Source organism: Leptopilina heterotoma, unplaced genomic scaffold (genome assembly GCF_015476425.1).
Source record: "Leptopilina heterotoma isolate Lh14 unplaced genomic scaffold, ASM1547642v1 Lhet_212, whole genome shotgun sequence".
Classification (NCBI taxonomy): domain Eukaryota; kingdom Metazoa; phylum Arthropoda; class Insecta; order Hymenoptera; family Figitidae; genus Leptopilina; species Leptopilina heterotoma.
In genome coordinates, this window is record NW_025110930.1 from 1,879,842 (window position 1) to 1,892,524 (window position 12,683).

General features: G+C 24.7%; 1 protein-coding gene across 1 annotated transcript in view; it reads right to left on the bottom strand.

Annotated features, from left to right (window-relative positions):
* The window catches only part of LOC122501690, an 83,782-nt gene that overhangs the window by 67,954 nt on the left and 3,145 nt on the right, over positions 1-12,683 (bottom strand). The window lies entirely within an intron of this gene.

Below are 12,683 nucleotides of genomic sequence, written 5' to 3' on the forward strand. Positions count from 1 at the left end.
ATGAAAATAATTGAATTATTGCGAAAAAATTTATAAAGAATTTGTAAATAATAGAATTCCTGTGAAATTTTAATTACCTATTTAATGAATTCATTGAAAATTGAAATTTTAAGAAATTTTAAATTAAAGCCTTTTGAAGTTTATTTATTTACGAAAATTGTAAACGAAAATCTTTTAAAATTGAATTAATTTTGAAATATTTAAGAAAAATTAGATTTCAAGAACAAGCACAATAACTTTAGAAAACAATAATTTTCCTGGATTCCGATTAAACTTCCCTGACTTTTCAGGATTGCCAAAAAAATTTAATTTTGTGTTTCCCCCCTGATTCGCCTCTGTGAATATATCAATAATAAGTTTGAGTTAAGGGGCCACAGAAAAATTTCTCCACACATGGTACTTGAAAGTTCGTCAATAAATTTATGTACATTTATGAATAAAACTATATCTAATTTAATTAGAATACACAAAAGTAGGAAAATGTATACAAAAATCATAAAAATGAGAAGGATTGAACATAAAACTGCTACTGAAACTGTTGTAAATCAGAGACCGAGACAACTTTAACGGCATAATTTTTACTACTCTTATATGTTTTGAATGTACAGTTTTTCATGTAGGTAATGAGTACATTTTCGGTTTTTATGGGAGAATTATTTCTGGTACTATAAATATACCAACTTCTTATAAGCAATCCTAATGTTTACATCGAAATATTTTTAACAATAACAGGGGTTAAATTGGTTACTTGCAGTTCATAAATTTTACAAATAATGTTATTTCAACAAATGTCATTTTTTTCAACGAAACAACGAAATTAAAAAATGTAATTCTTTGAATATTACTTAGTTATTATTTTGTTTTGCTTTTATGACTTATTGAAATGAATGAAGTTCACAAAATATCGACATTCACATCATATTGTAGTTACACATATATTAAAACAGCATTATATGGTTGTAATTTATAGCTCTTGGTGTTGAAATCACACAACATGGCTAACATTCAAAGTATGTTACTTTAACAACACTGTAATATAATATCCACATATATAGTTTACAACCTAGGTGTATGGAACTCGACTTTTTCAAATTGGTAAACAAAAATAGTTTCCTAATTTGATAAGGCTTATTAAAAATTCACTTAAGATATTTAATTATCCCATTATGACCCTCAATAGACGATTTATCTAACATTGTAATTTACTTCAAAATCTCACTTTATCACTTGCAAGTTTGTTTAAAACTTCAGTCTTCTTCAAAACTTTGGCAGTTGAAAGTTTCGGAGTACTTTGCATACAATATCATAAATTTGATGTAATTTACATTAAGGTAACGCAGTAGCAAAACGTATTTTCCAAGGGAGCTAAATTCGTGGCAATTAGAATAATTCTATATAAGAAGTATGCTTGTTGTATGACAATCATAATTCATTGTTATAGAAATTTTTGAAAGCTGTCCTCTAACCACTTTCTGCGGATATCAAATTGATACAAAAAACAAAGCAAAAATGTTGCTTAAGCAACTTTTTGATTCGTTTTTTGTCTCAATTTGATATCCGCAGAAAAACTATGACAATAAAAGAACATTTCTTAAAAATACTATTTTGTTACTTTAAAACTAATAGATTTTAAGTTTACTCCAGTAAACAAAACAGATTTCATTGAAAAAACCAAAAGTTTCATTGTTACAATAAAAAACTTATATTTACACAAATATTAACCAAGTATTTTGTATTCAAAACGAAATTAATATATTCGGTGTTATAGGCGCACATATAAAAAAAACAATAAAATGTTTTATAAAAAAAAATTCTCGAAATACAAATACGAATGTTTCTCATCGGAAGAAAGTGAATGTAGGTGCTTTCCAGCTATGAACACATAAAATTGTCACTGAGCAAATTGCACAGGCGGAATCCAATAACCGAGCACATTGATATCCACAGCAGCCTTTCATAAGAAGCCGGTTAGTTTTTGTCGATTTTTTGCACTCTCAACCGCAAAAGTCGTCACAATTTCATATCTTCATTTCGAGAATATTCTCAAGACATGTCACACCACAAATATATATTATAAAAAAAGTCCTTACAAATTTTCCTGATTTTTAAAAACTTGACATTAAAGGAAAACTATACAAGAGAAAAAGTATTTTTTATGAAAAATTGACAATCTTTAATAATTACAATTTCATTTATGAAGAAGCAGAAACGACAGGCAACAGAAATATTTGGTCCCTGGAAGGAAAATAAACTTGGCACATATTGGATGATAAAGAACTATGTCTCTCGTGTTGTGGAGCTTTCTAAAATTAAACATTTTGACTGCTTTAAAGTGACCGTTCTATAAAGTTTAAAAAAAAGAAGAAAAACAAAAAGAAAACTTGTTAAGAAAGAAATGTGTGTTTTTATTTGTGCCATTATTTTGAAAGAAAAGTATAAGATCTTCAATTTGGCAAGAGCTAAAACACATTTCTGTTACGGTTTGAGGCGCAAATGACCAATCAGCGCCGGTCGATAAACCAAGATTATGAGCCACAAAAGGAGGAATAACATCTAACAGCTTACGTAAAAGCATTTCAGACGTGTATTAAGATCAAAGCTGTTATTCTAGCTGACAAGGAAAAATATGAGACCAATTTTTTTTCTTTCTTTCTTTCTTTCTTTTTTTCGTACCATACATTGTGTGACGTGCACACGCACTAATCTTTCGTTTAAACAAGAATTAAAAATTATAGCTACATCGGAGGTTGCGAAATGGACACCCGGTGACAAAGATGTTTAATCCAGTTAACTGCTGTTTTAATAACGGGTGATAAACTTTTAATATCGCGTAAAACCGTGACCAACAGAGCCATTTTACTCTTTTGTTAATGTGCCACCATACATGTGACGAGGTCAGCTGAAACTTTCTCTAATAAAAAAATTGATACTCTCTTAATTTGAATCAACATGGTCCAAAACTATTTCAAAACCTAAGACTTAAAATCAACCAACATCTCTTAAAATCTTAAATAGAATCTTCTATTTGTTTTTCAATTAATTTCCAAGTTTATTAGTGAAATTGCAAAACTTAGTTTTAGTTTTGTTGGAAATTTGTTGGAATTTCTGAAACTGTAGTTAAAGGTCTGTCATGTCAGAATTAATACGATTACATAACAATATATCTACTATAGAGAATGAAAGTTTCGATTATGTCACTGCTTTCAAAACGAATAAGACATAAGTTCGTTCACAAGGGATGAATTTGTCTTCATAATCTAGTTACTTATATAAAAGCGAGGAGATAATTACCATGTTTTTTTCAAAGTTGAGGAAACTGGATCAAATCAAAGTGGAAGTGATTATAAAAGGCGAACTGTGTGAAGTGTGCATTGATTAAGAAACGGGATATTGCTTTCCATCAATACATTACATAAAATCGGAAGCTATATGTAACAATGAAGTCTGCATAACGCTTCAATAATAGTGTTTATTTTATTATTCCAGATCTCAACTATTCGCGCGCAATAAATTGTTTCCCACGTGAAAGAATTTTCTATACGGAAAGAGCTTCATAGAAACACAATAAAATTCTTCCATGGAAAAGAAAATCAACAAAAGTTTCATCAAGAGTTAACAAAAAAAAAAAAATTTTTAAGAATTAAACAAATTTGAATAAATGGATTTTTTTATATTTGGAAACATTGTAGAAATTCTTTTTGAGTCTTCTATGAAATTCTTAAAAAGTTAGTTTGTGAAGATAATAATAATAACAAGTGAGGTAATCAATGCACTTTAAGTCCAATTTCAGGGCTCGAACCAGTGAAAGTATTTAAAAATACGGACTTTACGGACCAAAAATGAAAAATTACGGACCAATTACTGTCAAAAATATATAACCAATCCGAGTCAAATAAGAGAATATTTTATTTAAAACTATAAATTAAAATTTTCATAATTATAAAACATGAAGATATCGATAACTCCGAGTCGTCGACTCGGAGTGATCGATTTCTTCATGTTTTATAATCATTAAAGATGGCCTAGTGATAAAATCATTTATTGCAAATGCATTGAAAATAATTGAATTTGTGGCGAAGAATTATTATAATTATAAAGATAATTGAAATTTTGCCAAGAATTTTTTAAAATTGTTAAACATAATTGAATTTCTGCGAACAATTTTCTTACTTTTGAAAATAATTGAATTATTGTGATGAATATTGTTTTTCATGCAATTGGATTTTCGAAAAAATTTTACTAAAATTCCTAAAAATAATTGAATTTCGGAAAATAATTTTATTATTTATAAAGATAATTGAAATTTTGACAAGAATTTTTTAAAATTGTTAAACATAATTGAATTTCTGCGAAGAATTTTATTATCTTTAGAAAATAATTGAATTCTTGTAATGGATATTGTTATTAATGATAATAATTGAATTCTCGAAAGAATTTTACTAAAATTCGTAAAAATAATTGAATTTCGGAAAATAATTTTATTATTTATAAAGATAATTGAAATTTTGACGAGAATTTTTTTAAATTGCTAAACATAATTGAATTTCTACGAAGAATTTTATTATCTTTAGAAAATAATTGAATTCTTGTAATGGATATTGTTATTAATGATAATAATTGAATTTTCGAAAGAATTTTACTAAAATTCGTAAAAATAATTGAATTTCTGAGAAGAATTTTATTATTTATAAAGATAATTGAAATTTTGACGAGCATTTTTTAAAATTATTGTAATTGAATTTCTGCGTAGAATTTTATTACTTTTGAAAATAATTGTATTCTTGTGAGGAATATTGTTATACATGAAAATAATTGAATTTTCGATAGAATTTTACTAAAATTCGTAAAAATAATTGAATTTCTGAGAAGAATTTTATTATTTGTGAAAATAATTTAATTCCTGCAATGAATTTTAGTCAAATTTTTTTAAATAATTTAATTCATGCAAAGAATTTTATTAAAATTCCTAAAAATGATTAAATTTTTGGGAAGAGTTTTGTTATATTAATAAAGATAATTGAATTCTTGACAAGATTTTCTTTAAAAATTTTGAAAATAATGGAATTGTAGTAAAAACTACAAATTAAAATTGTAGTAATTGTAATTGAAATTTACTAAAATTCTTAAAAATAATTGAATTTCTGAGAAGAATTTTTATTATTTATAAAGATAATTGAATTCTTTCGACAAATTTTAATAAACTTTTTAAAAATAATTACATTTTTTGACGATTTCGATTAAAATTGTATTAAAAATAATTGAAATTCAGCGATGAGTTTTATTATCTATGAAAATAGTTAAATTTCTAGAAAGAATTTTATTATTTATAAAAATAATTAAATGTTTGCGTTTAATATTTTATCAATATTTTTTCTAAATAATTGAATTCTTTTGGAAAATTTTATTAAAATAGTAGATATTAAATATCATTGAATTGAGAAAAATTTTGACGGACTTTACGGATCTTATTTTTAAAAAAACTGATTTTTACGGACTTCAAGCAAATTTACGAACCTTTACGGAATTTACAGACTTAGTTCGAGCCCTGAAATTTTAAACACACTTTAAAGAACAATTTTTAGTCATTAGAAATATTTTTACGTAATTATTTTGTTATTAACAAAGAGTTAAATTAGTGAGTGACAAGTAGCCTTTTTTAACGTCAAAGTGTACGAAAATATAATTCACTTCTCAAGTGAATGCAGCAATTTTTTTATGCACTTCTTTTTACAGTGGAATCTTTCCATGAGAGTTCTTTGTATCTTTCAAAAGGAAAATAATAAAAACCTACTAATTGTTCAAAGCGAAAATTTCTAAAGACTTTCCCATTGTACGAAATTGAGGTACAGTGCGCTATGTAAAAATAATTTTAAAAATCCGTTTTCCTGACATTCCGTAAATTTCAATCAACTTGAATTAAAAAAAGATTCACATAATCGCTAAATAATAGTAAATTTTTTCTGATTCGAATTTAGAGTGAATTTAAACAGTGATCCATAAAAAAATCTAATGGGTAGTATGTATTCAGAATACATAAAAAATTCCATCGATCAAATCAAAATCCCAAAAGTTTTTTGTAAAACGAGAGACTCAATCACTCACTTCGGCACTTTATGCAGCACTTTATAATTTTGACCAAAGAAACTCTATACTTTCCAAGATATTTAAGGAGATCGAACCAAGTATCCTGTTACCACATACTAACTCATGGAAAGTTCGTGACTCATTACCCTGTAATACCATCAAATTATCCAATATTGACTTGTCGGAAAATCTACTTGTCGCATTATTAAAATAAAAACTGCAAAAAATACTTTAACCGCACTTCTAGTCGAATTCATAAATTGTAATTTATATCAAAAACTGATTACAGCAAAATATTAATGAAAATTTCCTTCATGATTTTTTGCAAAAAAAAGTGTGCAGAAACCTAATAAATAATATTGAACCCAAGTTCTAAATTTTTATGGCGTAGCTTGTCTGTCGTTGACTTAATATCAACTTTTGCTGAAACTTTGCGGTAGGTCGGAAAGAAACTAAAAGTCTATATGCATTTAAAGTAGATCTTGAAATAAGCTTTAGTTCTTTAATGCACTTACAATGTATATGTATATATACCCGAGTATATTCTCAGGCACGACTTTTATTAGTCGAAAATAAAACTTATGGTGCTATTAAAAACGTATAAATCATGAAAAAATGCAATAAATAAATATAAGTAAACAAAATAAACACAAATAAATGTAATCAACAAATTCTGGGCTGTCGCACTTTTGCTCTTTTCAAATTTCCTTTACTTTTCCAGGTTTTCCAGGTTAAAAAACGAAATTAGGTTTTTAAAACGAAAATTATTCAAAAACATCAATAACTTCATTTTTAAATAAATATTTAATCATTATTTTTTTATAGAAATTACCACTTTCAAAAATTTGAAATTCAATAACATATAAGAATATTATTAGAAAACATGAAGATATCGATCACTCCGAGTCTTCGATTAAATTCAATTATTTAAATAAATAATAAATAACTTATTGAATAATTGAATGTTTCTTAAAATTGAATTCTTTTTCAGAATTTTAATAAAACTTTCAACAATAATAATTGCATTTTTCAAAGAATTCATTTAAAATTGTATGTTCAAAATAATTGAAATTAAATTAATTTTATTCAATTTCTATGAAAATATTATTATTAATAAAAATAATAAACAAAAATAAAAAAATAATAAAATTTGTAAAAATTCAATTATTTCGAAGAAAATTAAAGTTCGTACTAAAGACTTCAAATAATTTTTAAAAAATCCCATTAAACTTTTAAAAAAAAAATTAATTCTACAGAATTCTTAATTAAAAGTATGAAAAGTTCAAATTTTCAAAGATTTTAATTTGAAATTCATTTTTAAATCAATATTAATTAAAAAATTCTACGAGAATGCAATTATTTAACTACAAAAAGAAATATTTTATTAAACAATTGAATGTTTCGTAAAATGGAAATTTCGTAAAGAATTGTATGAACAAATTTTTAAATAATTGAATTCTCTTGACGAATTTTAATAAATTTTTTAAGAATAATTTCATTTTTCTAGAAATTTGATGAAAATTAATCCGATAATCGATTTAAAAAACTTTAACAAATTACAACAACGGAAGAAAATAAACGATTATTACTATGATGAAAATTAAATTAAAAATAATTGAAATTCTGACAAGAATTTTATTAAAATTTTTGAAAATAATTGAATATTGGAGAAAATTTTATTATTTATAAAGATAATTGAAATTTTTAAGAGAATTTTTGTAAATTTTCGAATATAATTGAATTCCAGTGTGATATTATATTGTTTTTATAAAAATCCATTGTTTTAACTATTTAAAATAAAATTATAAATATAAATTATAATATTAAAATATTAATTATTAAAATATTAATATTAAAATATTATTATAATATTTAATTATAAATCCAAACAAAATAACAGCACAATATAATTGAATTTCTATTACGAAGAATTATATTATTTTTGAAAATAATTAAATTCTTGAGACAAATTTTATTAAAATTTATTTTTAAATAATTGAATTATTTTGTGAAATTTTTATTATTTACGAAAATAATGAAATGTTTGCGTAGAATTTTATTAAATTTTTTTTAGCTAATTGGATTCTTTTGGGAATGTTTATTAAAGTAGTAGATGTTAAAAATCATTAAGTTGAGGAAATTTTTTGAAAATAATTAAAATTTTGCCAAGATTTTTATTAAAATTATGGAACATAATTGAATTTCTGAGAAAAATTTTACTACTTTTGAAAATACTTGTATTTCTGCAATGTAATTGCTTCAAAATTCAAAATTATTTTGTTTTAATGTTTTTAACTGAAATTCTTTTATAAATCCATTACTTTTAATAATCAATGAAATATTTATTTAAAAATTTAACTAACTTCAGGAGAATTTTAGTTTACTAAAATTTTTCTAAATTTTTAATTAAATTCATTTAAAATTGAAATTGTATAAAATTTCAAATTAAAATCTTTTCAAGTTTATCTACTTATGAAAATTGTAAACGCAATTCTTTTAAAATTGAATTAATTTTGAAATATTTGGGTGAAATTAGATTTCAAGAATAAATTTTAGAAAACAACAATTTTCCAGGATTTCGATCAAAATTCCCTGACTTTTCCAGGTTTTTTCAAGGTTTATAAAATTCCCTGACATTTCCAGGTTTTCCAGGTTGCTTGGCAACCCTTAAATTATAACCAAATCTAAGCTAATTTCTAAGCTACGATTTACCAAGTCGATTTAGTAGCAAAATGCTCACTAATTTAGTAAAAAAAAATATAATTTTTCAAAAAAATGAGATTTTTTCACGTTAAATTTTAAGGCCAATAACAACATTTAAGGAGGGTAACCACAAGGGTTGAATATAATTTTGTGAAAAACTCGCCTACATAGGGCACTTAAACACGGCGACGTAAATACGCGAAGTGGATGGAAAGTGTCGCGAGTTCGCGAGGCAAGCAAATATGGGTCAAACCTGCTTTGGCAGAAGAGAGCAGAGTCTCTCTTTTTTCCTCTCTCTCCCCCCTCGCGCCCGTCCCTTTTTATCCCTAAGTCTATCTTTTTCTTTCTCATTTTCTCATTATAACAAGAAAGCGAGGATAAATGCGAAGAGCGAATCACGAAACAATGAAGAAAAGCGAACTTCACTATATGACGTACGTGTATTTAACTTAACCCTTTGCGAAATTTAAACTTTTATATTTAAAGTCACGAATCACGAATGTTTTTTGGTTTTCATACCTTTTGTTTCTCCAAAGTATTTTTATTAAAACATTCCCATTTTCCAGATGCTCTGATAGTGTTTTATTCGGGAAATTCATTTCCACTAGTCTCTTTTTGTAAATAACCTCGTTTTCTATATTATATTTGAGGGAATAAAAACTGAAGAGAAAATAAATGCTAGAAGTACGTCGCATTAATCTCCGCTTATTGGATGGCATTCGTTAGAGAAATGTCGCTAACGTGCGTAATCGTATAATTTCTTACTTTTGATCAAATATGATCAAATGTGTTTGTTAAGACCACTTTATTCTGGTATAATTAAATGCTTGTAAGTAATGCAAAGTAAAAGGCATGTGATACAAAATTACTAGAGAACACGTAACTCGCATTTTTCTGCCTCTGGAGAAGATTTTACAGACTCGCGGTACTCAATTTTTAAATCCGTAATGAAATCCAAGTTGTAAAAAAATAAAAAAGAGAATATCTCTAGAAAGAACACATGGTACTCTTTATAAAACTTGTCGCCTCTTTAAAGTTTCATTTTTTCCCCTTTTTTTCTTTCTTCATTCAGAACTTAAGAAAGGAAAAATTTCTGTGAGTGTGGGTGTGTATAAAATGTGCTACATTTTTTACAAGTACGTCCCTGTTTTCTTATATTACGTAATTGCATATAATTTATATCTTAATTTTTTATAAAATGTACACATTTAGAAATAATGTTCTTGAAAGTTAGGCACTGTAAAAAATATATATGTTACTTTCAGCCCTCTTTTGATTAAAACCGTTTACAACAAGAACGTTTAAAACCATTCTTGACTGAATTTTAGCATTGAGAGCTACTTTCTAAAGAAATAGTAAAAATGCTTGCTAATTTAAATTAGTGGCTGACTTTTTGCTGATAAATTAGTAAATTTTACTTATTTATTAGTAGAAATTATTATTTATTAGAAAAATTTAGTAATTCAGTAAATTTTATTAAAAAACTAGTAGAAATTACTATTTATTAGTCAAATAAACAAATTCAGTAAATTTTATTTAAAAAACTAGTAGAAATTACTATTTATTAGTAAAATTTACAAATTCAGTAATTTTTATTAAAAAAACTAGTAGAAATAACTATTTGTTAAGAAAATTAACTAATTCAGGTCTCGGATCTACTTCAAGGCGATTAAAGATACAAGAAAAATCATAAATGCCATTTAATTAATTCAGAGTTGTTATAGAAATTTTATTTTCCCTGAGCTTTCACTGATGTAAAAATTCAATTAGTAAAACTTAAATAATTTTGTTAATAAAAAATTTAAATACTTATTTCTTTTTTCAAGAGAAATAAAATTAAAAAATTTTAAAATTTAGTACCACCTGAAATTTCTGAATTTCTAAAAATTATAACTATAACCATTCCAAAATTCAATTATTTTCTACAATTTTTAAATAAACTTCATCTCTAAATCAATTACTTTTAATAATTTTCAGAAAATTCTTAGATAATTCATTTATTTAAATACAAAAATTCATTTTTTTGTAACAATTGTAATTGTTATTTAGTTTGCATTTATTTGAATTTTTAGAAATATGTAATTAAAAATAATTAAATTTTAAAAAACTAGATTGACAAAATTCCAAGAATTACTTTTTTCAAAAATATTTTAATATAACTTTTAGAAGTTAATTTGTCATGAATTTTCATTTTTAAATTTACAATCGAAAATTTTTCATTAAAATTTTTGAGAATTCGATTCTTTTCATAATTTTCAATTAAAATTCTTCAACAATTCTTTAATTATAGGTACCTAAATTAAAAGAATTTAATTATCTTAAAAAATTATTCAAAATTATTTTTTGAAAGATTTGTCATTAGTTATTTTCCTCATTATAAAAATCGAAATAATTTATATTTTATATTAAAAATGTGGTATTTTGTTACAATATTTGAAGGAAAAGTCGAAAAAGTAATTTTTGAAAATAAGTCGAAAAAAGTAATATTATCCTAAATCCAAAATCCAATTAATTTCTGCAATTTTGAACGAAAATTCATCTCTAAATCAATTATTTTTGACAATTTTCCAAAAGTGCTTCGTGAATTCCATTATATAAATAAAAAAATTCAATTATTTATAATTGTAACTGTCGCGGGATCTTTTGTTGTAAATAAAATAAATAAACTGTCGACGTTTTTTTAAAAGTTAATAAGGTATAATACTTGTAAAAATTATGTGAAAATAAATTCTTACAATTAATTTTTGAAAAATATTTTAAAATAATTTTTGAAAAATTAATAGTTTTTTAATCATATCCAATTTAAAAATTTCCAAAGAATTGAAATTTGATAAAATCTTTTAAAAATAATTGAATGTTTGAAAAATATAAAAAAATAATCATTATTGTTTAATTGTATTAAATATAATATTATTCCAAAATAATTTGTGAAAGATTTGTCTCTATAGTTATTTTTCACACTGTAAAATTCGAAATGAGTTGCAATTTATACTAAAAATGTGAAATTTTGTTGCAATATTTGGAGAAAAAGTCGAAAAAGTCGCGAATTTTGAAAATAAGTCGAAAAAAGTTATAATATCCGAAAACTGTCAATGTATTTCAAAATTTAGAAAATAGTCTAAAACTTAATTAAGTTACTAAACTAAATCTATTTTCAGCTTAAAAATAAGTTAATTTTCATTTATTTTGGATTTAAGATGTAAACGGTGTCAGACTTTGCTTTTTCTGCGCATAAATTATAAAAAAGTGCTAGGGGAACTTTCAGAAATAATGTCACGTTTTTAAGGGCGGTTGGAGGGGGTCCTTATCAAACTTCACATAATGTATTTATTCCATGTAACAGTCAGTAAAATTTCCATGACACATGATTTAACAGCTCACAGTTTTTCTGCAGATATCAAATTAAAACAAAAAACGAATCAAAACTGTTGCGAAGCTACATTTTGATTCGTTTTTTGTCTCAATTTGATATCCGTAGAAAAAATGAAATTAAAGCCGATTAACTTTTTTTTCACACTGAATCGTATTCCAACTACTATTGTTTATAATAAAAGACTTTTAACGACCAACTTTTATAGTTTAAATACATATATGTCCGGAGAATAAACTCCAGAAACATGTATGAGAAAATTATTCCCCTCTCATAAAGAGAAACAACTCTGGAAAATATTCTTTCACTTAGACTTTTGACGTCAGGAAGAGTATAAAGCGACACGCCAGGACCAATAAAAGAAAGCTTTGTACACATATATAAATTTCAACAAGACTCTGACAATGTGTCAACTCTTTACTTTTATGTACACATATTTTTCACGGAAATTATTATACTTTCAAAAATTTATTGATTTATCATTCGAGAAATTTGCCTCAAGTCTTGTGCTCTCTCTAAATTTAAA